Raw genomic sequence first — 27796 nt, forward strand, 5'->3', positions numbered from 1 at the left:
CGGAAGGACAGATCCGACAGGGTGAACAGCCTGTCGGATCCGTCCTGCCGCAAGTGTGAAAGTAGCCTTAGCTGTTTTTGCGGTCCGTAAAACACAGATACCGGCCGAGATTCTGCTGCCATTTTTTTTTTTTCACTTTTTCAGAAATGTCCTAATAAGGCATGTTCTAATTTTTGCAGGGCTGCAGAACGGACTTACGGATGCAGACAGTTGAGATGAATAGGTCCACATCTGATCTGCAAAAAATGCGGTTTGGATGAGGACCAAAACCAAGGTCGTGTGCATGAGCCCTAAGGCTTTGGAGATGGAGTCACTAGCCACCAGCCTAAGTTAGAGACATGGGCTTGTGGGTCACCTGTAGGTCATGAGTGCAGATGGTAACCTCACAGGGTTAACGATGCCACAGTGGTTGTAATGTCACAAAGGTGGTGAGATCGCAAGGGTACTGTAGTTATAATGAGTACAATCAGTGACATTACCAGGCATGTCACATTTAAAGCCAGATGGTGATGTCACAGGTGTAAGTGCCGATGTCACAAGGGGTGTCAACCCTATAAATTGTAGGTGAGTACGTAACAGTGCTAGATAAACATTACAGTTGTACCTGGACTGGGGTGGGCTATTATCAGTGAGTCAGACAAAAAAATTATAATGATAATTTTTATCTATATAGCGCCAACATATTCTGCATTGCTTTGCAATTCAGGGGTTTATGTGCAATCACTCATAAATAGTATAGCAACAGACAAGTCAATAATTAGAACAAGAGGAATGAGCACCCTGTTCGCAAGAGTTTACAATCTATGAAAAAAACAAACAGCAGGTGGAGCTATAAAGATACTTTTTATTTAATTAACTCAGTGGCTATGCAAAATTTTTAATTACATGTATTTACAAACATATTCAGATCCAGGTGCTGGTTTGAAAACCGCAGAATATTTTTTTCGTCGGACAACGGCTTTAACTTTTATCAATAATCCACTGGGTCACTGCAGATGACCTATCCTGTAGATAGATAATAGAAAAATCCACAGCAATCTTCAATTCAGGTGAAAAAAACTGTTACTTTGGCCTCATGCACACGACCGTTGTGTGCATCCGTGTCCGTTGTTCCGTTTTCCGTGATTTTCTGCGGACTATTGACTTTCAATGAGTCCGTGGAAAACTCAGAAAATGCACCGTTTGTCATTCGCGTCCGTGATCCGTGTTTCCAGTCCGTCCAAAAAATATGACCTGTCCTATTTTTTTGACGGACAACGGTTTGCGGACCCATTCAAGTCAATGGGTCTGTGAAAAAACACGGGGGCACACAAGATTGTCATCCGCGTCCATTATCTGTGTCCGTTTTTTTCCTATCATTTTCAAGGCAAACTTGACTTAGATTTTTTTTTCACTTTTCTTGTCTGGTGATCCTCCAAAAATCAAGGAAGACACATGGAAAAAAAAACAGACTCGGATCACGGAACAACGGAACCCCGTTTTGCGGACCGTGAAAAAATACTGTTGTGTGCATGAGGCCTAAATTAGTAACAGCAGCATACAGATAGCAACATTTCAACTATCTCTGGTCTTTCTCAAGCTATGAAATCATATAGTGGAATGTGCCTTTAAATAGTGGGTCAGTGGGTGTGTCTCTTGTGGGGCGTTACATCACATGATCTAAATTCTACATCTGTAGTGTCTTAAAGGGAACCTGTCACCAGTTTTATGGTGTCCTAACTAAGGGCAACATAAATAAGTGACTGATTCTCTTAGCAAAATGCTGGGTCACTTTCTTTAATTGACCCAGTCAATCTGCCAACATCTTGTATTGAAAAGCTCCAGCTGATAATGATGAGTTATGAATATTTATGAGCTCCTGACTCTTCCCGCCTACCTGCTGCTGATTGACAGTTATTTTCCATATGAATCAGCAGCAGGTGGGCAGGGGAGTGGCTATAGCTCTGAATTAAATATACGCTGGACTCAATGACATTACACTGGACTCAAATCAGCTCATTAGCATGCAGCATCTTTGTGTGTATATTATGAGGTAACCATCTGATTCTGTCACACCAGTAAGTGAATACATCTAAGGTACTTTTTAGTAGTTAATGATTGTATATAATTAGTTAGATTATAATCAAATATCCACATGACAGGTTCCCTTTAAGTGAAGTTAATTACATAATTAATCCATTGCTTATATTTAAAATGGAATAATACTTACTGGTGGAGGAGGGTCCATGTAAAAAACCAGCGCTGCATTCAGAAGTGAGTTCGCGCCAAAATCCGGCGTACTCTGAGTCTATATGCGCATGCGCCGAGTCCCCACACCCACAGGGGGAGGGATTCTAAGGCGGCCAATGGAAAAATCGGGCGCCTGTGAAGTCCGGTGTTGCCGAGGGCAGGGGGCAGATCCTGGTTAAGGGAACGCCCTCCGTCCGCAGCACCAATCCAGGGCACAGGCGTCCGTGACTTCTATTGTTGCTGAAGAGAGGGGGCGATCCCCAAAAGAGCGAGAATCGCTTCCCCTCTGCAGCAAATAAATAGTCCATATATACCAGCAGCTAAACGAGGACAGGGGTGATGATATAAAGTTGGCCAGGGTACATGAGGATCTCACCTGGCTGGGATCGTTGATCAGGTAATTCCAGCTGTGACTTGGATCTTCATGCTAGGCTATGGCCCCTACAGGGACATGATCAACAGTAAGTTGGCCATCAGTCCCTATAAAGGAGGGGCCAAAAGCCAACATTCATACATTCCCCATCTGACTAAAGTGTCAACCACAGAATTCCTTAAAGGGATTGGCCACTCTTTAACCCCTTAACGACTCAGCCTTATTTCACCTTCTGGACTACGGGATAGGGTGGCAGTATTGTTGGTACTAGTTTAGGGTACATATGATTTTTGATTGCTCTATATTACACTTTTTGTGAGGCAAGGTAACAAGAAATAGCTGTTTTGGCACTGTTTTTATTTTTTGTTACTTACAACATTCGTCTGACAGGTTAGATCATGTGATATTTTTATAGACCAGGTTGTCACGGACGCTGCGATACCTAATATGTATACTTTTTTTTTAAATTTAATTTATGTAAGTTTTACACAATGATTTCATTTTTGAAGCAAAAAAAATAATGTTTTAGTGTTTACATAGTCTGAGAGCCATAATTTTTTTAGTTTTTGGGCGATTACCTTGGGTGGGTATGGTTTTTGCGGGATGAGATTATGGTTTTATTGGCACTATTTTGGGGTGCGTGTGACTTTTTGATCGCTTGCTATTACACTTTATGTGATGTAAGGTGACAAAAAATTGCTTTTTTTACACCGTTTTTATTTTTATTTTTTTACTGTATTCATCTGAGGGGTTAGGTCATATGATATTTTTATAAAGTTATTACGGACGCTGCGATACCTAATATGTATACTTTCTTTTTATTTATGTAAGTTTTACACAAATGATTTTTTTTGCTTCAAAAATGAAATCAGTTTTAGTGTTTCCATAATCTGAGAGCCATAATTTTTTCCGTTTTTGGGCGATTATCTTAGGTAGGGTCTAATTTTTTGCAGGATGAGATGACGGTTTGATTGGCACTATTTTGGGGGTGCATATGACTATGAAGTTTTACACAATAATAGCTTTTTTAAAACCAAAAAAATGATATTTTAGTGTCTCCATATTCTGAGCCAAAGTTTTTTTATTTTTTGGGCGATTGTCTCAGGTAGGGGCTCATTTTTTGCGGGATGAGGTGAAGGTTAGATTGGTACTATTTTGGTGGGCAAACGCCTTTTTGATTCCTTGCTGTTGTACTTTTTGTGATGTAAGGTGACAAAAAAATGGTTTATTTAGCACAGTTTTTAATAAAATTTTTTTACGGTGTTCATCTGAGGGGTTAAGTCATGTGATATGATTATAGAGCCGGTCGATACGGACTCGGCGATACCTGATATGTATACTCCCCCCCCCTATTTTTTACCAATTTTTTTTTACTTAATTTGGGGAAAATGACGTTTTTGTTTATTTTTACTTTTATTTTTTTGGGGGAAAACTTTATTTTTTCAACTTATTTTTCACTTTATTTTTTGTCCCAATTTAGGACTTGAACTTTTGGATGTCTAATCCTTTACAATGCATTCCAATATTTCTGTATTGGAATGCATTGGCTGTATGAGTAAGGCCTCATGCACACGACCGTTGTGTGCATCCGTGGCCGTTGTTCCGTTTTCCGTGATTTTCTGGGGACCCATTGACTTTCAATGGGTCCGTTGAAAACTCAGAAAATGCACCGTTGTTCATCCGCGGCCGTGATCCGTGTTTCCTGTCCGTCCCAAAAATATGACCTGTCCTATTTTTTTGACGGACAACGGTTCACGGACCCATTCAAGTGAATTGGTCCGTGAAAAAACACGGATGCACACAAGATTGGCATCCGCGTCCGTGATCCGTGGCCGTAGGCTACTTTCACACAGACGGATCGCAGATCCGTCTGCATAAAAGCTTTTTCAGAGCTGAGTTTTCACTCCGTGTCCGTTTTTTCTTCCGTGGATCTTCCTTGATTTTTAGAGGATCCACAGACATGAAGGAAAAAGTCGTTTTGGTGTCCGCCTGGCCGTGCGGAGCCAAACGGATCCGTCCTGACTTACAATGCAAGTCAATAGGGACGGATCCGTTTGACGTTGACACAATATGGTGCAATTGCAAACGGATCCGTCCCCCATTGACTTTCAATGCAAAGTCAGGAGTCCCTATTATACCATCGGATCAGAGTTTTCTCCAATCCGATGGTATATTTTAACTTGAAGCGTCCCCATCACCATGGGAACGCCTCTATGTTAGAATATACCATCGGATGTGAGTTAGATTGTGAAAACTCATATCCGACAGTATATTGTAACACAGAGGCGTTCCCATAGTGATGGGGACGCTTCAAGTTAGAATATACTACGAACTGTGTACATGACTGCCCCCTGCTGCCTGGCAGCACCCAATCTCTTACAGGGGGCTGTGATCCGCACAATTAACCCCTCAGGTGCCGGACCTGTGGGGTTAATTGTGCGTATCATAGCCCCCTGTAAGAGATCAGGTGCTGCCAGGCAGGAAGGGGCACATCCTCCTCCCTCCCCAGTTTTAAATTCATTGGTGGCCAGTGGGCCCCCCCCTCCCTCCCCTGTATTGCTGTACATTCATTGGTGGCCAGTGCGGCCCCCCTCCCTCCTAATTAAAATCCCCCCCCATCATTGGTGGCAGCGGAGAGTTCCGATCGGAGTCCCAGTTTAATCGCTGGGGCTCCGATCGGTAAACATGGCAACCAGGACGCTACTGCAGTCCTGGTTGCCATGGTTACTTATCAATTTTTAGAAGCATTATACTTACCTGCGATGTCTGTGACCGGCCAGGCGCTCCTCCTACTGGTAAGTGAAAGGTCTGTGCTATAAGCAATGCGCCGCACAGACCTTTCACTTACCAGTAGGAGGAGCACCCTGCCGGCCACAGACAGCGAAGGTAAGTATAATGCTTCTAAAATTGCTAAGTAACCATGGCAACCAGGACTGCAGTAGCATCCTGGTTGCCATGGTTACTGATCGGAGTCCCAGCGATTAAACTCGGAACTCTCCGCTGCCACCAATGATGGGGGGGGGGAATTTTAATTAGGAGGGGGAGGGAGGGGGGACCACTGGCCACCAATGAATGTACAGTAATACAGGGGAGGGAGGGGGGCCCACTGGCCACCAATGAATGTACAGTAATACAGGGGAGGGAGGGGGGGCCGCACTAGCCACCAATGAATTTAAAACTGGGGAGGGAGGAGGGTGTGCCCCCTCCTGCCTGGCAGCACCTGATCTCTTACAGGGTGCTATGATACCCACAAGGTGCCGCACCTGAGGGGTTAATTGTGCAGACCACAGCCCCCTGTAAGAGATCGGGTGCTGCCAGGCAGCAGGGGGCAGTCATGTACACAGTTTGTAGTATATTCTAACTTGAAGCGTCCCCATCACTATGGGAACGCCTCTGTGTTAGAATATACTGTCGGATATGAGTTTTCACGATCTAACTCAAATCCGATGGTATATTCTAACATAGAATCAAGTTAAAATATATAATAGGGACTCCTGACTTTACATTGAAAGTCAATGGGGGACGGATTCGTTTGCAATTGCACCATATTGTGTCAACGTCAAACGGATCCGTGCCTATTGACTTGCATTGTAAGTCAGGACGGATCCGTTTGGCTCCGCACGGCCAGGCGGACACCAAAACGACTTTTTCCTTCATGTCCGTGGATCCTCCAAAAATCAAGGAAGACCCACGGAAGAAAAAAACGGACACGGATCACGTACCAGGACATAAGGGCGTACCTGTACGCCCTGTGTCCTGAAGAGGTTAAATGCTTGTTAAAATGTGAAACATTTTTCATGGTGCTTTTGGTGGTGGTATTTTTTGTGCCATTATTTTGTCTGGCATTTTTCAGGTCTAACAGAGAAGTCTATGAGAAAAACATCAGAAAAATCACCATTCTCAAAGCAACTGTAGAATATTTTTCGTGGGACAATCCCTTTAACTTTTAGCAATGATCCCCTGGGTCACTGCAGGTGACCTATCCTGAAGATAGGTCATAGATTTTTGAGTCCTGGACAATCCCTTTGAAGAGGTTTTCCTATCTCATAAAGTGATTGCATATCACAAAAAATTGTCATGAGAATGAAGCATCTGGGGAATCGGTGGGTGACAGGAAGTGCAGCCATATTACGATGTTATTGAGTGAACAAACTGAGTTTGTCAGTTTTCAGTTCCTGAGCAGGTTATTAAAAATGACAATTAGCATGGCTGCACTTGTAACACCCCAGAGTAGTGTTACCAGTCCTGGACCCTGCTACTGTCTTTATTGGGCTAACACCAATGCCATCTATGTATTTTTTCCAGGTCCTCCACAGTGTGCATTCCTATTTTGTTATGCAACTGTTATGTTCACCAGCAGGTGGCAGCAAACACGGCAGAGCTGTATGTAGATAGGATGGAACTTACCATTCCATTCTAACCCCCCTCTGGAGAGAAGTAGGCGAGCCCTACATCCTGCAGAAAGGGTGGGGACCAGTTAGCTTCAGTCTAGCTTACCCCCAGCTAGGGGAAAGGTGTGCAGGAGCATGTCTCTGCTGGACGTGCCCCTGCCAGCCAGAGCACCTTAAGCTCTGCTGGCCATGGAGGCCAAAGCTTAAAGCCTCAGGAGACAGGAGGAAAGTTCCCTGGCATCACCTAGAGTCAGACTACAGAGAGAAAGTGCAGCTTACAGAGGAAGCCAAATTACCTATTCAGCCTGTCAGTACAGCAGAGAGAGAGAGAGAGAGAGATAAAGCAAGCAGAGTTATTGAAGAAGCTTGCCAGTTTAATGCTAAAGCCTGCTTGAAGACTGTTTACGATTAACGTTCATTCAAGTAAAGCTGCTGTTCAACTACATACAAGGTCTGGACTCAATCTTTCTTTCAAATCCCTCAATTATTCCACCTATTTATTGCTTCGGATCCAAAGCCTGGGGTCCAGCGGTATCCAGGTAGGAGCACCGTGACACACATAAAGAGACATTTTGGCCGCACTACACCACTCGGCAATTCCTACACCTAGGACGCCTTATAGAGGGCCCTGTGGGGAGGTGCCCGTTGCACACTTTCCAATTACTTACTATAATGGCCAGTGCAAGCTAATAGAAGAAAGTCACTATCTCTCTTAGCAAAACAAACATGACCCCTGTACCTGACAACTGTGAGGATCATGGGGAGATGTTGACTAGTAATGGCAATGTTAAATTACTAGTTGTACTGGCTGAGGCCAGCAGAAGGCAGCATAACATAGGTGAGTCCACAGATTTAGTCAGGGCAGGTAAGTGGTGCCTGTCTACAGTGAATGGGTAACTGCAAGAAGGACTATGTGAGCAAGTCCATTATTTTTACAGGATCCGTTTTATTCCTTCATTTTTCTGTTCTTCTGACGGATCAGAAGAACGGAAAAATAAATGGTGATGTGAACTTAGCTTAAGCCTGTTTTTTGATCAGTCAACTCTTCCTGTTGTGACCACGTCCTGAGGTAGACTATTTCACAAATTCACAGTTCTTATGGTGAAGAAGCATTCTCATCTCTGGAGACTGAACTTTTTCTTCTCCAGTCGGAGGCAGTGCCCCTTGTCACTTTAGTAGATTTTACATAGAACAGCTTTTCACCATATATTTTGTACAGGCCATTTATATATTTATACAGGATAAGCTTGACCCACTTAGACACCTCTTCCCAAAACTAAATAAATGTAATTATTTTAATCTTCATCATAACTAAGACCCTCCATGCCCCTTATCAGTTTTGTTGCCCTTCTTTGTACTTTTTCCAGCTCCAGAGCATCCTATTAAATTTTGCCTAGAACTGAACTGAATATTCCAGATGAGTACGCACCAAAGCTTTGTAAAGTGGTAATAATGCATCCCTATCCCACGAGTTTAAAGTGCCACTTCGCCACTGATTACAGAGGGCGCAATCATGGCCACATTTGTGGCTGTTCACCCTCATTGGCTTCAGGCCGCTAGACCTGCAGCCTATGAGGGAGTAGAGTGGCGCAACAGGTCGCAATGACGCCACCACAACCTCCTATGACCGGTCTTGCGTGATCACGTCATAATGTGAGACCCAGCGTAGGAGTGAGGATGTCATGTGGACTACCTGCACTAGGATGTGGCAGCACAGGCAATAGATTGGAAGAGGTCTGTGGCCTTCAGCGCAGATGGTGGCGGTGGAACGGTAGTGAGGTAAGTGTGGCTAAGCAGTGGCATACTGGGGCCACGAAGGAGCATTATGTACTGGCACTGAGGAAGGAGGAGCATTACATACTGGTACTGGGGGGCATTATGTACTGGTACCAAGGGGGGGGGGGCATTAAATACTGACACTGGGGGGAGCAGTATGCACTGGCACTAAGGGGGGTGCATTAGACATTAAATACTGGCATTGGGTTGGGGAGCATTATATACTGGCACTAAGAGGGAGAATTATTTACTGGCACTGGGTGGAGGGAGTATCATATACTGGCACTAAGAGGGGGGGGCATTATATCCTGGCAATGGAGTGAGGGGCATTATATTCTGGCACTAAGGGGGGGACATTAAATGCTAGCACTGGGGTGGGGGAGCATTATATACTGGCACTAAGTGGGAACATTAAATACTGGCACTGGGGTGGGGTTAGCATTATATACTGGTACAGGGTGAGAGAGAGCATTATATACTGGCACTAAGGTGGGAGGGAGTATTATATACTGGCACTAAGAGGAAGAACATCATATACTGGCACTAAGGGTGGAGGGCATTAAATACTGGCACTGGGGGAGCATTATATACTGGCACTAAGGGGGGAGCATTATATACCAACACTAAGAGGGAACATTATATACTGGCACTAAGGGGGAGAATTATACATTGGAACTGGGGGGGGGGGCAGCATTTTATACTGACACTGGGGGGGCAGCATTTAATGCTGGCACTGGGCGAGTAATATACAGTCGTGGCCAAAAGTTTTGAGAACTACATAAATATTGGAAATTGGAAAAGTTGCTGCTTAAGTTTTTATAATAGCAATTTGCATATACTCCAGAATGTTATGAAGAGTGATCAGATGAATTGCATAGTCCTTCTTTGCCATGAAAATTTACTTAATCCCAAAAAAAACTTTCCACTGCATTTCATTGCTGTCATTAAATGACCTGCTGAGATCATTTCAGTAATCGTCTTGTTAACTCAGGTGAGAATGTTGACGAGCACAAGGCTGGAGATCATTATGTCAGGCTGATTGGGTTAAAATGGCAGACTTGACATGTTAAAAGGAGGGTGATGCTTGAAATCATTGTTTTTCCATTGTTAACCATGGTGACCTGTAAAGAAACGCGTGCAGCCATCATTGCGTTGCATAAAAATGGCTTCACAGGCATGGATATTGTGGCTCCTAAGATTGCACCTCAATCAACAATTTATAGGATCATCAAGAACTTCAAGGAAAGAGGTTCAATTCTTGTTAAGAAGGCTTCAGGGCGTCCAAGAAAGTCCAGCAAGCGCCAGGATCGTCTCCTAAAGAGGATTCAGCTGCGGGATCGGAGTGCCACCAGTGCAGAGCTTGCTCAGGAATGGCAGCAGGCAGGTGTGAGCGCATCTGCATGCACAGTGAGGCGAAGACTTTTGGAAGATGGCCTGATGTCAAGAAGGGCAGCAAAGAAGCCACTTCTCTAAAAAAAAAAACATCAGGGACAGATTGATCTTCTGCAGAAAGTATGGTGAATGGACTGCTGAGGACTGGGGCAAAGTCATATTCTCCGATGAAGCCTCTTTCCGATTGTTTGGGGCATCTGGAAAAAGGCTTGTCCGGAGAAGAAAAGGTGAGCGCTACCATCAGTCCTACGATGCGAGTCATTTGTACCTGAAGAAAGGGTATATCCCCGAAACGCGTTGTACCGCTTGCTTAATAAAAAAGAACCCTCATTCTATTCCAACCACTGGGTGGTTCTTGCGCCGTGGGATATTCCTTTTCTCTATTGAACTACTGGCTTTCTGAGGGATTCCAGGCGTCCCTGAACAGAAGCACTCATCCCGGGCTGCATACCATCCGCCGTGAGGGGCTTATGCCAACCTGACATACGTCTTCATTAGAGTTGTGCCTAATTTAGCACAAATCTACCAGGTGAGCCTCCATTTTTTGGAGATACTACTTATTACCCATCTAAAACGTTATTACCCTATGGTGCGCCATTTTTTTGTTCTACAGCTGAACGAAGCCTGCTTTTATTACCATCAGTCCTGTGTCACGCCAACAGTAAAGCATCATGAGACCATTCATGTGTGGGGTTGCTTCTCATCCAAGGGAGTGGGCTCACTCACAATTTTGCCCAAAAACACAGCCATGAATAAAGAATGGTACCAAAACACCCTCCAACAGCAACTTCTTCCAACAATCCAACAACAGTTTGGTGAAGAACAATGCATTTTCCAGCACGATGGAGCACCGTGCCATAAGGCAAAAGTGATAACTAAGTGGCTCGGGGACCAAAACGTTGACATTTTGGGTCCATGGCCTGGAAACTCCCCAGATCTTAATCCAATTGAGAACTTGTGGTCAATCCTCAAGAGGCGGGTGGACAAACAAAAACCCACTAATTCTGACAAACTCCAAGAAGTGATTATGAAAGAATGGCTTGCTATCAGTCAGGAATTGGACCAGAAGTTGATTGCGAGCATGCCCAGTCGAATTGCAGAGGTCCAGAAAAAGAAGGGCCAACACTGCAAATACTGACTCTGCATAAATGTCATGTAATTGTCGATAAAAGCCTTTGAAACGTATGAAGTGCGTGTAATTATATTTCACTACATCACAGAAACAAAGATCTAAAAGCAGTTTAGCAGCAAACTTTGTGAAAACTAATATTTTTGTCATTCTAAAAACTTTTGGCCACGACTGTATATATATATATATTGGCACTACAGGGGAGTTATAACAGCAAGGGGGCATTATAGCTACAGGGTGCACTGTAGGCGGGGCATTATAAATATTGGGGGCATTCTACTAGGGGTACTGTAGGTGCACTATTGTTATTGGGCACAATATGTAGGCATTGCTACTAATGGCGCACTCTTGGGGAGTATTATCACTATTGGGGGGCACTATTACTAATGAGGGCCGTCTGAGAGCACTATTAATATGGGAGTATAGTGTTTCTGGGCATGGGGGAGCACAGTGGGTGCAGTATTGGAAGGAGCAGCAGGATGACAGTGGCCTGTATACATTTGGGGACTGATTTGCAGAATCTGTAACAGCCCTCCATGTGCCATATAGTAATGCTGGTGTCTTCTTACTCTTGTATGGCAGACTTACTCGTCTTGGCCCTGCATGAAAGTAATTTGCTGGCCTTAGAAGCAGCTGATTGACATTGCCAGGGCCGGTTCTAGGTGAAATGGGGCCCTGGGGCGAAAAACAATAAGCCCCCCCAATGACACTTGATGACTTTTACAGAAGAAACTGTATATTGTGGGGCACAGTGTATGCTATATGTGTATAACATAAACATATTTCACATGAAAACTTACAATTACTTGGCTTGACCCTTGGGGATCTCGGACACCACTTCAACACTTTGGCCGGGGGCTCGGTGGAGCTGATGTTGTGTTTTATCCTAATGAGAAAGATTTCATAATAAAGATTTGGAGAAGGGGCAGAGGAATAGCAGAGCAGGGAGAGGCTGGTGCTGCTACTAGGGGGCTCATAACGTGGGGGAGTAATAAAGCCCACCATAATGCCCCCCCTAGTAGAAATAATTCTCCTTATAATGTGACAGTGCAAAAAATACCCCCTTGTAATGCCCCCAGTTGAGCTAATGTCCCCATAGTGCCCCAATAATGTGCCAGTATAAAATACCCCTATATAGTGACCCCAGTAAATGCCCCCAAAGTGCTCCTCTCCCCCCTCCCTCCTAGTGCCCCCCATAATGTACCAGTATAAAATGCCCCATATATAGTGCTCCAGTAGATGCCCTCAGTGTCCCTCATAATTTGTAAGTATAAAATACCCTTTCTCAGTGCCCCCGTAGATGACGCCATAGTAGTCCTCTCCCCCCTTCCCCATAGTACCCACCATAATGTGTCCCAGTATAAAATGCCCCTATACAGAGCCCCATATAAAATAACCGTTCTTTGTGGCCTCAGTAGATGCCCCTATAGTGCCCACCAATAATGTTCCAGTAAGAAGTGCCCCCATAGATGTCCCCCAATAATGTGCCAGTACAATGTGCCCTCATAGCTGCCCCCAATCATGTGCCAGTAACAAGAGCCCCCCCATATCATGTGCCAGTAGCCAGAGCACCCCCTAAATCATGTGCCAGCAGCCAGAGCCCCCCCTATATCATGTGCCAGTAGCCAGAGCCCCCCCTATATCATGTGCCAGTAGCCAGAGCCCCCCTATATCATGTGCCAGTAGCCAGAGCCCCCCTATATCATGTGCCAGAGCCCCCCTATGTCATGTGCCAGTAGCCAGAGCCCCCCCTATATCATGTGCCAGTAGCCATAGGCCCCCCCCTATCATGTGCCAGTAGCCATAGGGCCCACCCCCCTATCTTGTCCCATTAGCCAGAGCCCCCCCTATCATGTACCAGTAGCCATAGCCCCCCTATCATGTGCCAGTAGCCATAGGGCCCCCCTATCATGTGCCAGTAGCCATAGGGCCCACCCCCTTATCATGTCCCAGTAGCCAGAGCCCCCCAATCATGTGCCAGTAGCCTGAGCCCCCCATCAACATGTTCCAGTAGCCATAGCCCCCCCTATCATGTCCCATTAGCCATAGGCCCCCCCCCCCGATCATGTGCCAGTACCCTGAGCCCCCCATCATGTGTCAGTAGCCACCAGTATTGTACACAAAAAAAAAAAACACTTATATTTACCTTCTTTGGCAGCGATGCAGGCCTCTTCCGGCCTGTGTCCCGCGCTGTACGGCTCAGGGCTCAGGCGGCGCGATAACGTCATCGCGCCGCCTGCGCCGGCTTCTGATGGGCTGCAGGCACATACCTCTCCCTCCCCTGCCCTGCTGCACAGCCATCTGTATCGCTGTCCTGAGGACAGCGATACAGATGACTATGGAGATGAGCGCTTCCACAATGGAAGCGCTCATCTCCGTGTGACACTGACTGTCCTGCCTGCCTATAGTTAGTTGCGGGTCGGCACGGGGGGGGGGGGGCCCTAAGGACTCTGGGGCCCGGGGGCAATTGCCCCCCTTGCCTCTATGGAAGCTCCGGCCCTGGACATTGCATATTGTTATATTGTCAACAAGTACACCCAAATCCTTCTTCTCCACAAGGTGCTTTCCCAGTGATTTGCTGCACCAGTCACGTGCCATACATCTGCACATCACAGTATTGGTAACATGCACAGTGACATGCAGGTATATGACACATCACCACTGCAGTTTGGAAACTAGCAGTGCCTGGAGGACAGGGCCAGCAGAACAGAGAATGGAGCTGGAGAAAAGGGTGTGTATAGATTTTTTATTTTAGGTGATTGGAGTTGTTGTGAGATATTTTAAATTATCTCAGACAATCTCTTTAATCCCAGCCTCTATATAAATTATTAATTTTAACCGAACTTTGTGGTTCACAATTTATAACTTGGGACCGTTCAGAACAATTACATATTATACTTTCAAAGCCTATAGACCTTATTTTACCTATTAAGCATCTATGAGGGTCAGTATCAAATGTCTTTGTGAAGTTCAAGAACACTGCAGCGTACTCAAGTTGTGTGTAGAAATGTGTTCCTGGGTGTAGTAGTGCAATAGACACTAACCTGAGACGGCTGACTCTCTGCATAGGCAGGTGATGGTAGGAAAATGTTCGTGACGCCAGTGCCAATTAAACGGTGGCACGCCGTTTGCTGATAGCAGGAATAAATGAGGAACACCGTGATGTTAAAAAAGAACTCCAACTTTAGTAGTTTTAAATATAGAGACATTCACGGAAGCGCAGTTCCTTTGCATACAGTCAATTTTTCAATACGGTCGATGCAGGCAATACAGATTGAGCAAGGTGACTACAGAGTGTTAAACACACAGGACTTGCAGTACAGGAGCTTGCACTCTATCTCTGACTGATCCTGGAACATAGCAAATCTTCTCCAAGGCCCAATACCTTAACTCTGGCGTATATCCTTGGTTTTAGCTTTATAAAGTGTCACGGAACCATGAACCAGACGTACAACAAGAGATAAATGAAAATAAGAAGGCTTTATTGAAAATAAAGCTGTAAAGCAAAAGTCCAAACGGATGGTGAAACCGAGCAGAGTCTTTGCGAAGCCAGAGGTCAGGAACCAGAAGGGTAGTCAGACGAAGCCAGGATCAGGAACCAGCAGGGTAGTCAGACGAAGCCAGGATCAGGAACCAGCAGGGTAGTCAGACGAAGCCAGGATCAGGAACCAGAAGCAGCAGCAGTCTTAGAAGCATGTGAACACAAGAGGACCAAGCAAGGAACTGAAGCCACAGACCTCCTATATATATGAGCTAGGCATCCAGCTCCTCCCAGGGGAAGGAGGAGCCGCAGGGTGGAAGGCTACAAGAAACCCAGGACCCAAGATGGCCGCCAGCACATGTCAAACGAAGGAGAGCAGCAAGCAGGTAAGACCATGACAGTACCTCCCCCTCAAGGGCCCCTCCTCCGCGGAGCACAAAACGGTTTCTGAGGGAAGCGTGCGTGGAAGGCTCGGAGCAAGGCAGGAGCATGGACATCTGCGGAGGGAACCCAGGAACGCTCCTCTGGACCATAACCACGCCAATGGACCAAAAACTGCAACCGACCGCGGACCAGGCGTGAGTCCAGGATATTGCTCACCTCATATTCCTCACGATTGCCCACTTGGACCGGACGAGGCCGAGGAACCGAGGAAGTGAAACGATTACACACCAGTGGCTTCAACAGGGAGACATGAAACACGTTGGAGATCCGCATGCCAGGAGGAAGCGCAAGGGCATAGGCTACCGGGTTTACCCTGCGAAGCACTCGGAAGGGACCAACAAAGCGAGGCGCCAGCTTGGGAGTGGGCACTCGAAGGTTGAGGTTGCGGGTGGACAACCATACACGGTCTCCGACCTGGTAGGAAGGAGCAGGCGCTCGTCTGCGATCAGCCTGGAATCTCTGGCGCTGCGCAGAGACCTCAAGGGACTTCTGGATCTGTACCCAAGAAGCACGTAGGACGGAAAGGTGATCCTCCACAGCCGGAATATCCTGGGGAGAGAATACCTCCGGTAACACGGCAGGTTGGAACCCATAATTGGCCATGAAGGGAGACGTCCCAGAGGAAGAGTTCACCGCCGTGTTCCTGGCAAACTCAGCCCAAGGCAGGAGGTCAACCCAATTGTCTTGGTGATCGGAGACATAGCAACGAAGGAATTGCTCCAAGGCCTGATTGGATCGTTCTGCGGCCCCATTGGACTGAGGGTGGTAGGCCGAGGAGAAGGAGAGATGAATCCCCAACTGGGAGCAAAAGGCGCGCCAGAACCTGGACACAAACTGACTCCCCCGATCCGACACAATCTCCTTAGGCAAACCGTGCAACCGGAAGACCTCCCTGGCAAAAATCGTGGCCAACTCTTGTGCAGAGGGTAACTTCTTGAGAGGAACACAGTGGCACATTTTGGAAAACCGATCCACAATCATGAGAATGACCGTATGGCCTCGGGATGCAGGGAGGTCCACAATGAAATCCATCCCCAGGTGTGACCATGGGCGCTCCCCGGTGGCTATGGGTTGCAGAAGGCCCAACGGAAGGTGCCGAGGGGACTTACTCTGGGCACAAACGGAGCATGCCGCTACATATGCGGCGATGTCGGAACGTAGGGAAGGCCACCAGAACAGACGTGAAACAGCCCAGGACAGCTGATTCTTTCCAGGATGCCCCGCGGTCTTGGAGTTATGGTAGGTTCGCAACAACCGAGTGCGCAACTCCTCAGGCACAAAACATCTGCCGTTGGGTCTCCCAGAGGGAGCACCAGATTGAGCCGCCAAAATCTGCTCACCCAGGGGAGAGGTCAGGCTGGTGCGAATGGCGGCCAGGATCTGATTCGGAGGTATGACCGAAGTCGGAATCGACTCCTCCCTGGACAGCTCGGAGTACTGCCGTGATAAGGCATCCGCCCTGATGTTCTTGGAACCGGGTAGGTAGGAGACCACGTAATTAAAACGTGACAAGAACAGAGCCCATCTGGCCTGACGTGGTGTCAATCTCTTGGCCTCAGAAAGGTAGGTCAGATTCTTGTGGTCCGTCAGGATGAGAACCGGAACCACCGAACCCTCGAGCAAGTGCCTCCATTCTTTAAGGGCCTGCACGATGGCCAATAACTCCCTGTCACCAATCTGATAGTTGCACTCCGCGGAAGACAATTTCCGGGAGTAAAACCCACAAGGAAGCAGAGGACCCTCTGGTGTTCTACGCTGAGACAGAAGGGCGCCTACTCCCGTCTCAGACGCGTCCACCTCGAGGACAAAGGGCAACCCAGGGTTGGGATGCGACAGAATCGGAGCCGACACAAAGGCGGACTTTAGGGCCTCAAAAGCTCGGATGGCCTCGAGCGGCCAGACCTGGGAATTACTGCCCTTCCTGGTCAGATCCGTGAGAGGCTTGGCCAGCATGGAAAAGTCCCTGATGAACTTCCGATAATAATTGGCGAAGCCCAAAAAGCGCTGCAGGGAACGAAGACCACTGGGCTGGGCCCACTGTAAGACAGCCGAAACCTTCTCAGGATCCATGGAGAACCCCTCAGCGGAAATGATGTAACCTAAGAAGGTTACCTGGGATCGGTGAAATTCGCATTTCTCAAGCTTACCGAACAGCTTGTTCTCTCGTAACCGTTGCAACACTCGTCTGACATCCAGAATGTGGGCCTCCATGGATTCAGAATATACCAAGATGTCATCCAAATAGACTACCACACACTGCTGCAACAGGTCACGGAAAACATCGTTGATGAATTCCTGAAAGACTGCGGGCGCATTGCACAACCCAAAGGGCATAACCAAGGATTCGTAATGACCGGTCCTGGTGTTAAACGCGGTCTTCCACTCATCGCCCGCCTTGATCCTTACCAGGTTATATGCCGCCCTCAGGTCGAGTTTGGTAAAGACCGTGGCCCCTTTAAGGCGATCGAACAGCTCGGAAATCAAGGGTATCGGGTAAGCGTTCTTGATCGTGATGCGATTGAGACCCCTGTAATCGATGCAAGGCCTCAACTCACCGCCCTTCTTTTTCACAAAGAAAAATCCAGCCCCTGCCGGGGACGAAGATTTGCGAATGTGTCCGCGTGAAAGCGCCTCCCTCACGTACTCCTCCATGGCCTGATTCTCCGCTACCGACAGTGGATAGACTTTGCCACGAGGAGGAACGGCACCAGATTGTAACTCTATGGCACAATCGTATGGGCGGTGCGGAGGTAGGGCAACCGCGCGCACCTTATCGAATACATCCCGGTACTCCTCGTATTCAGGAGGCAACAGAGAGTCCGAGGAAGTACACAGCAACTTGACAGACCCATGGATGCAACTAGCCCCACACTGCGGTGACCACGAGAGGATCTCGACCGATCTCCAATCGAAAGTCGGATTATGCTTCTGGAGCCAGGGGTACCCCAAGACCACCGAGTAGTGTGGAGACGAAATAACCTGGAGGCAGACCGACTCTCTGTGAACGGCACCAATGGCTATCCCCACTGGAAGGGTCTCATGAGTCACGTGTGGCGGCAGAAGGGGTCTGCCGTCTATCGCCTCAAGAGCCAGTGGGGAACCTCGAGCCTGCAGAGGAATGGAATTGGCGGCAGCGAACACACTATCAATGAACAAACCACCAGCACCAGAGTCCACCAACGCCTGGGTCGTCACCGAGCCCCCGACCCAGGAGAGGACAACAGTGATCAGTGGTTTGTCAACACGGGAAACCGGGGACGAGGAGACTCCACCCAAGATCTGCCCCCGACAGGATCTCAGGGTACGAGCGTTTCCCGGACGGTTCGGACATGCCAACCGAAAATGCCCACCGAGACCACAGTACATGCATCGGCCCTCGCGTCTCCGGAGTGCCCTCTCCCCCGCGGACAGGCGAGCAAACCCCAGCTGCATGGGTTCACCCCCAGACAAGTCATCCCCAGGAGGCGTGGGAGGAGAGGGAGGCACGGGTGGGACAGCAAACGTAGGCACCAATCTGTTAGAAGACCTCCGCAGGTTCTCCTTAAAGGAAGGTCTCTCCCTGAGTCTGGTGTCAATCAAAATCAGGAAAGAAATAAGAGACTCGAGCTCAACTGGTAGGTCCTTAGCTGCAACCTCATCCTTCAAGGCATCCGAGAGACCATGAGAGAAAGCAGCGACCAGAGCCTCATTATTCCAGCCCACCTCTGCTGCCAGGGTACGAAACTCAATGGCGTATTCAGCTACGGATCGTGAACCCTGTCTGATGGACATAAGGAGCTTCGCAGCAGAGGCAGCACGAGCCGGCACATCGAATACCTTCCGAAGAGAAGCAACAAAACCGGAAAACTCGGCAACCACCGGATTGTTGTTCTCCCATAAAGGGCTGGCCCAGGCCAAGGCCTTGTCCGAGAGCAGCGAGATCAAGAAGCCCACCTTTGATCTCTCAGTAGGAAAGGCATGTGGCAGCAACTCGAAATAAATGCCCACCTGGTTAAGGAAACCTCGGCACTGAGTTGGCTCTCCCCCAAAGCGCTGTGGAAGAGGGGCAGAACCGGTCATACCCCGAAATACCGCAGGCGCAACAACAGGTGTCGGGGTAGACTCTGGCGCAACAACCGGAGCGGCAGTAGGAGCGAGCCCAGGAGCGACAACCGACCCATCGGCAACGGGAGCGAAATGAGCCGTGCGTTCAAGCAGGGTTTGCAACGCCACAGCGAACCGACCCAACAGGTGATCCTGCTGATCAAGTCTGGCAACCAGCGTGGGTAGCGAGGATGGCCCTGTACCGTCAGAATTCATGGCTTGGTCCTAATGTCACGGAACCATGAACCAGACGTACAACAAGAGATAAATGAAAATAAGAAGGCTTTATTGAAAATAAAGCTGTAAAGCAAAAGTCCAAACGGATGGTGAAACCGAGCAGAGTCTTTGCGAAGCCAGAGGTCAGGAACCAGAAGGGTAGTCAGACGAAGCCAGGATCAGGAACCAGCAGGGTAGTCAGACGAAGCCAGGATCAGGAACCAGCAGGGTAGTCAGACGAAGCCAGGATCAGGAACCAGAAGCAGCAGCAGTCTTAGAAGCATGTGAACACAAGAGGACCAAGCAAGGAACTGAAGCCACAGACCTCCTATATATATGAGCTAGGCATCCAGCTCCTCCCAGGGGAAGGAGGAGCCGCAGGGTGGAAGGCTACAAGAAACCCAGGACCCAAGATGGCCGCCAGCACATGTCAAACGAAGGAGAGCAGCAAGCAGGTAAGACCATGACATAAAGTACCTCCTCTGTTATCTTGAGTACCTCTTGCTTTCCTGCGCTTTGCCTCTGTCTCCCTCTCAGCTTCCTCAGGCTCTAGAAACTTCTGAGCTCTAGACTAGACTGCCTTTTGCTTCCCTGTCTGGGCCTTATATAAACTAGGGCTCTCTAGCTCCCTCTAGTGACTAGAAGCTGGAATGACACCCCTAGCAGGCCTGTACATGCAAGTGTCATAGTAACAGGGAAATACATAACATTACATTACATGACAATTTATAAAAATGACATATACCAACTTCCCCATAATTAAGGGGGGACGACAGCACACCAAGTGACACTTTTGTAGTGACGGGCATTACAGTCCCCGTACACTACATACCCCACTGCTTTAAGCTGAGTACGGCCTCGTACTCCATCAGGGCTCGCCCAACTGGAATCTCTACCTGAAACAGAAAAAAGAGACATGCAGGCATACATACATGTAATTCATCTGCATTTACATTCATATAAGGTCCAATTGGCAAAGGTGAAGGGTAGTGACAAGGGGCGTCGTTCTCTTCTCTCAGGATAGTGAATGGAACTGGGGCGCTGACCTGGCACAGCGTAACATTATAACCAGGATAGTCCATGACAATGAATAAGTCCATAATAGAACAGCACAATAGGTAAAACAGTATAAAAGTTCTTGGAGGCTCAAAGAACAAACATGAGTCCGTACCCAGGTTATTTTCCTAATAAATCACAGAGGCTCTCATGCGGTGGAGTCCATCTCTGGGCACATTTCCTTTTAAAAGAGCAAAAATCTCAGAGGCTCAGGTTCTTTTGAGTCTGTCTCTGGGCACGGTTCCTTAGTATCAAGTTGCACAATAAAATTGTAGAATATAAAACAAGTGCTGTAATACCCCTGATCAACCTGAAAAGGGGGTGAAGGGTAAAAGGTGCAACTAAGGAACAGGCACAACTTGGCGTGGGGTAGCAAAAGCAGGCAGGAGGTCCTGGAAACAAACTTGGCTTTGTTGACTTTAATACTTCAGTGGTCAACACCCACCACTGAGCCGTGGATAAACTGGCAGCAGCAACAAACGACCAGGAAACATAGGACTCCTGTCCTGGAAGGGTTAATACCCTCATTCATTGATGAAATAAATCAAAAGGCCTAGCAGGCTGATTTACAGAGGCATATCATAATCACTTGACCCTGCTGGCAAATATGGCCTGTAGTAGTCCTCTACAGGAGGATGGGCCCACATAACGGTGTTAGGGGGCAGCTGCAGAGTAAAGGGGCCCCTAATAGGTATTGGCCCCATGGGCCTAGGGGTAAACCCTTGGGTGGACCGTACCGGTCCCGGCATGATAATGGTGGGACGGATTGGAGTGGATACCGCCGCCGCAAGCGGTCCAGTGGGCTCTGTGCAGCAATTCACAGCAACAGGGGGTCTTCTTTGGGGCACTGGCGGAGCGGTGGCAGCAGAAGGTAGTCTACGGGTGGTGACAGGCACCCTTACCTCGTCCTTCTTCGGCGGCGTCTGGATCCTGGCGGTCGCGATCTTGCGCAGCTCCCGCAACTTCTCCTCCAGCCGGACAATCTGCTCACCGATGCTCTCCGTGTCAGAGTCGCGGTCATCTGCTGGCGCCGCCGGCGCAGGTACAGTCACCGATGGCGCGGACTCGGCCTCTGCAGGTTCTGGTGATGCATCGGGTCTCCGACCCCTCCGGATGTTCTCAAAGGTATTTCGAAGTCCCTTTAGATTTTCCATCTCTTGCATGGTCTTCTCCCGACGAGGCAGCTCGGGGGAAGGGTAAGGGCTCACCCATTTTTCCAACACGGTTGGCTGCCAGAAGACGTTAGGCCCAATGAAGGAGCTCCACTCCTAGAAGGCGTGATGGGCCGGCTCTGGAGAGCGTTCCGGTTCCCGCTCGCAGCCAGAGTAGTCTTCTTCTTCTGCCTCCCAGTCCTCAGGTTCTCGCTTGGGACGGGTCACGGCAGTGGCATAAGGGCCTCTCAGGCTCACGGCAGGGGTGAACTCCACTTCCTCTCCCTCGCGGAGGCTGTGCTGATAGGAAGGGAGGTAGTCTCTCTTGACAGACCTTCGGTTAACATATAGGTCTCTGCCAGTCAGGTAATCTTGGATGAACCCGTAGCCACGGGTTTTGTCAAAGGACACCACCACTCCCTTTCTCCTTTCCAGGCGGGGTTGGGTGTTGGTGTGTCGTTCATGAATTGTCTTGGTCAACTCTTCATAGTAGATCTTGGTCTTGGTATTTCGCTTTATTGCGGCCTCCCGGATCTCCGCCATGAGTGAGGACCATTTGAAAGAGGGCTGAAAGAAGTCTCTCCACGAGCCATAGCAGGGCTCTGGTTCTTTCTCCCTTGGGCGGCAGGCGGGTTTCTCCGGTCCCGGAGAGTAGGCCGGTGGAGCCTCCTCTGGCTCTACACCAATATCAGACATCTCTGGTATGTCAGGCGCGGACGCTGCAGCAACGCTCTGTTCACTTTCCAACATGCTCGATCCTTCTCTGGAGAGCGATAGGGTCGCGTCAATTAAATCAGCCAGCTCCTCCCCTTGCACTGGGAGGCCGCCCCCCAGGTATTCCAGTATATGGAAGGCGGTGTCCATGCTGGCAGACATGCAAATGTCCAGATAAGCAGTGGCGCCTGACCTTGAACTCCTTCCCGCTATTTCCTCAGAAAGGCGCCAATTTTTCCCGCCTTTTCGGGATGAAGATGACACAGCAGTTATTTCAGCAAGCTCAGCGGCCATCTTTAGCAAGAAACGCTGTCTATTCACTGACAGCAAGCAGGATGATGAAAAGTCCACAAAACCACACTCCGATGTGGCGATTTCCTTCCTCTTGATAGCGCAACACTGCACAGCGCTTTTTAGAGGTTTTAGGAACACTTTTGGTATGATTTTCAGTTCACAAAGTCCACTTTAAATAAACAGGCAATTTGTCACTTTGGTCACAGGGCAACTGTATAAGGCACAAAGTTCACGCTTCTTGCACTAGAAAGCGTGCGTATCCTGTTCGTGACGCCAAAAGAGAGGTGCAGCGTACTCAAGTTGTGTGTAGAAATGTGTTCCTGGGTGTAGTAGTGCAATAGACACTAACCTGAGACGGCTGACTCTCTGCATAGGCAGGTGATGGTAGGAAAATGTTCGTGACGCCAGTGCCAATTAAACGGTGGCACGCCGTTTGCTGATAGCAGGAATAAATGAGGAACACCGTGATGTTAAAACAGAACTCCAACTTTAGTAGTTTTAAATATAGAGACATTCACGGAAGCGCAGTTCCTTTGCATACAGTCGATTTTTCAATACGGTTGATGCAGGCAATACAGATTGAGCAAGGTGACTACAGAGTGTTAAACACACAGGACTTGCAGTACAGGAGCTTGCACTCTATCTCTGACTGATCCTGGAACATAGCAAATCTTCTCCAAGGCCCAATACCTTAACTCTGGCGTATATCCTTGGTTTTAGCTTTATAAAGTACCTCCTCTGTTATCTTGAGTACCTCTTGCTTTTCTGGATTTTGCCTCTGTCTCTCTCCCTCTTTCCTCAGACTCTAGAAGTTTCTGAACAGTGGTCTTCCTGCTTCTGCATATATATATATTCAGGAGGGGAACCTTCTCCTTGGATTCGGAACCCGGTTACAGGGACTGCAATACCCTCTCCTGGTCCGCAGGCTTCAGGCCTGGACTTGTCTCTGACATAGTCTAAGCTCCAGCTACAGACTACAGGCTGCAGCTTTAGACAGACACTTAGACTAGACTGACCTTCCTTTCCCTGACTCGGCCTTATATAAACTAGGGCTCTCTAGCTCCCTCTAGTGACTAGAAGCTGGAATGACACCCCTAGCAGGCCTGTACATGCAAGTGTCATAGTAACAGGGAAATACATAACATTACATTACATGACAATTTATAAAAATGACATATACCAACTTCCCCATAATTAAGGGGGGACGACAGCACACCAAGTGACACTTTTGTAGTGACGGGCATTACAGTCCCCGTACACTACAACACTATGGGGAGATTTATCATCTCCCTGCACATGATTTCTGGCATAAAAAATTCACAAACACTGTTTACGGGAATTTATCATGAGGGGAATATTTGAAATCAGTTTTGTTTGAGTCTGTGTTGGTGTACTTTATGCCACATTTATCAAATGTCTCATGTTGTTTGATAAATTTTTCTAATCGTTAAACCTAAGGGTATGGCCACACGGAGCGACCGTGATCTGCTCAGGTTGCGGCCGTTCTGCGGTCATGAACCACACGGCCAATTAGCCTGCAGCTTTATTTCATTTAGCTAATGAAGACCCCACTTTTTAGTCGGTCTGCATTGTTAATGGCCACACGAATTTGAATGAGTGAGATTATGACTTCTTGAAAAAAAATGATGAATGATGAAAAGTGATGAATCTGGAGTAAAACTCATTAACATATCTAACTAGGCTCACTTTACCACCCACATTTCAAAACTGGAGTCAGTGGTGTAACACAGTGGCCTTGTAGTGGGCGCTGCTAACAGGCAGAATTCAATGTCAATGTTTCAATGATGTGCGGCACAAATAACTACTAATAACAGTGATCTGAACAGAGCAAGAAGTGGCTCCTATTATAAGGCTTTAGTGGCCAGTGCGAAAACTGCAGGATTTTAACCACTTGCCGTCACGGTAACGCCGATAGGTGTCCGGACGGCAGCGCTCTCAGGTCTCAGTGACGCCTATTGGCGTCATCTCGTGAGACCTGAGATTTCCTGTGAACGCGCGCTCACAGGAGCGCGCGTTCACAGGATTGCGCAGAATACAAGTTTAACTACAGCCTGCCAGCGCTGATCATTGGCTGGCAGGCTGTAGATTTTTAAAATAACCAATGAAATAGGTATGTCAGATGCTATTTTGTAAATAGCGTCTGATATACCTGCTCCTCTGGTGGTCCCTTTTGCTTGGATCGACCACCAGAGAACACAGGCAGCTCTGTAAGTAGCACCAAGCACCACACACACATTACACCCCCCTGTCACTTATTAACCCCTTATTAACCCCTTATCACCCCCCTGTCATTGATCACCCCCCTGTTAGGGTCCCTTATCACCGCCAGTTAGTTAGCTACTTGTTAGGTATTTAGCGCCCAGCCCACCGCACCGCAGTCACTGATTAGCGTCATCGCTGTCGCTAATCAGCACTAGTACTATATAATATCTGTAAGTGATCAAGATTGATCGCAATCAGATCTATATCAGTACATTAGGGTCACCTTAGGCTCTCCAAAAAACGCAGTGTTCGCCCGATCAGGCCTGATTTTGTGCCCACACTTGCGTTCAGTCCGCCCCACCGTAGTGACAGAATTTATTTTTTTCTGATCACTGCAAAAACACTGTAAAATCACTGCGGCGCTATAAAGATTACTTTTGAGCTTTTTGGATCTTTATTAGCGATTGCAGCTTTACTTCGCAAGCACTCCTTTTTACTAGGCAGGTGTTCTCTTTTTCCTGGGTAGTCTCAGAGGAATACCCCCTAAATTTAGTTTGCCCAAAATGTCAAAAAAGGGGTACTGCCCTGGCACTTTAGGGGCCCTAAAGCGTGAGAAGTAGTTTGGAATTCAAATGCGTAAAAATGCCCTGTGAAATCCTAAAGGTACTCATTGGAATTTGGGCCCCTTTGCGCATCTTGGCTGCAAAAAAGTGTCACACATGTGGTATCGCCATACTCAGGAGAAGTAGGGCAATGTGTTTTGGGGTGTATTTTTACATATACCCATGCTGGGTGAGAGAAATATCTCTGTAAATTGACAACTTTGTATAAAAAAATTGAAAAAGTTGTAATTTACAGAGATATTTCTCACACACAGTATGGGTATATGTAAAAATACACCCCAAAACACATTGCCCTACTTCTTCTGAGTACGGCAATATCACATGTGTGACACTTTTTTGCAGCCTAGGTGCGTAAAGGGGCCGAAAGTCCAACGAGTACCTTTAGGCTTTACAGGGTTGCTCACAATTTAGCCCCACCCAAAATGCCAGAAGAGTAAACACACCCCACAAATGACCCCATTTCGGAAAGTAGACACCCCAAGGTATTCACTGAGGGGCATAGTGAGTCCGTGGGAGATTTTTATTTTTTTTGCCAGAAGTTAGCAGAACTGGAAACTTTATTATTATTATTTTTTTTTTCCTCAGAAAGTGTCATTTTCCGCTAACTTGTGAAAAAAAATTAAATCATACATGAACTCACCATGCCCCTCCGCGAATACTTTGGGGTGTCCTCTTTCTAAAATGGAGTCATTTGGGGGGTATTTATACTATCCTGCCATTCTAGCACCTCAAGAAACATGACAGGTGCTCAGAAAGTCAGAGCTGCTTCAAAATGCGGAAATTCACATTTTTGTACCATAGTTTGTAAACGCTATAAATTTGGCGCAAACCAATAAATATACACTTATTGGATTTTTTTTTATCAAAGACATGTAGCACAATAAATTCTGACACAAACCTGTATAGAAATGTAATTATATTTGAACAATTTTATCAGAAAAAGTTAAAAATACACTTTTTTTGAGAAAATTGCGGTCTTTTTTGATTAATATCAGAAAAACGAAAAATCTCAGCAGCAATCAAATACCACCAAAAGAAAGCTGTATTTGTGAGAAGAAAAGGGGGTAAAATTAATTTGGGTGCCAAGTTGCATGACCGAGCAATAAACCGTTAAAGTTGTGAAGTGCCGATTTGTAAAAAAGGGCCTGGTCACTGGGGGGTATAAACCTGTGGTCCTTAAGTGGTTAAGATTTAAAAAATATATATATTTACAAACTTAATTCCAAAAAATTTGTGTCGCTGTAAAAAATGTAAATTAATGTAGATATAAACAGAATGCAATGATTTGCAAATCTCATAGACCCAGGGGTTTATTCAGAATAGATCATAGAACACATAGCAGATGTTGAAGGTGAGACATTTTACCATTTCATGAAAAAATTAACTATTTTAGAACTTGATGGCAACAACGCATCTCAAAAAAGTTGGGACAGGGCCATGTCTACCCATCACCTTACTTTTTAACAACATTCTGTAAATGTCTAGGAAGTGAGGAGACCAATTGCTGGAATTTTGGTAGAGGAATATTGTCCCATTCTTGTCTGATTCGAGCTGCTCAACAGTTCTGGGTCTTCTTGTCTGATTTTTTTGTTTCATGATGCGCCAAAAATGTTTCTATTGGTGAAAGGTCTGGAGTCAGGACTGCAAGCAGGCCAGTTAAGCACCCGGACTCTTCTTATGCAAAGCCATGCTGTTGTGACAGATAGTGTTGATCGCGAATATTCGAATCGTGAATTTTAATCGCAAATATCGCCACTTCGAGAATTCACGAATATTTAGAATATAGTGCTATATATTTGTATTCGCGAATAGTGTTGATTGCGAATATTCTAATTGCGAATTTATCGCAAATTTATCGTGAATATCGGCACTTAGCAACATCCCTATCAACCAATAGGAAAGTTGCCTACCCCTTAGTGTTGATCACAAATATTCTAATCGTGAATTTTTATCGCAAATACATTACATTGCCGATTTTCGCAATCAAGTAAATAATGACTGGAGATCACGAATTCTCGAATTTGCAAATTTATGGTGAATATTCGGCCAAAAATTTCAAAATATTGTGAATTCGAATTTTGCCTATGCCGCTCATCACTAGTGACGGATGCAGTATGTGCCTTAGCATTGTCTTGCTCAAATATATAATGCTGTCTGGATAGGAGCATACATTTTTCTAAAACCTCTATGTACTGTTTAGCATTATCAGTGTGCCTCACAA

The 27796-nt window shown here is 47.0% G+C and overlaps 1 long non-coding RNA gene across 1 annotated transcript; it reads left to right on the plus strand.

Moving 5' to 3' along the window:
* Positions 1–7497: 7497 nt before the first annotated feature.
* LOC120991708 lies at positions 7498–27787 on the plus strand. The gene is made up of 3 exons (XR_005776773.1): positions 7498–7631; positions 12242–12245; positions 27776–27787. It is a non-coding gene; the product is annotated as an uncharacterized LOC120991708 (long non-coding RNA).
* The last annotated feature ends 9 nt before the right edge of the window (positions 27788–27796 follow it).

Source organism: Bufo bufo, chromosome 2, assembly GCF_905171765.1.
Source record: "Bufo bufo chromosome 2, aBufBuf1.1, whole genome shotgun sequence".
Lineage (NCBI taxonomy): Eukaryota > Metazoa > Chordata > Amphibia > Anura > Bufonidae > Bufo > Bufo bufo.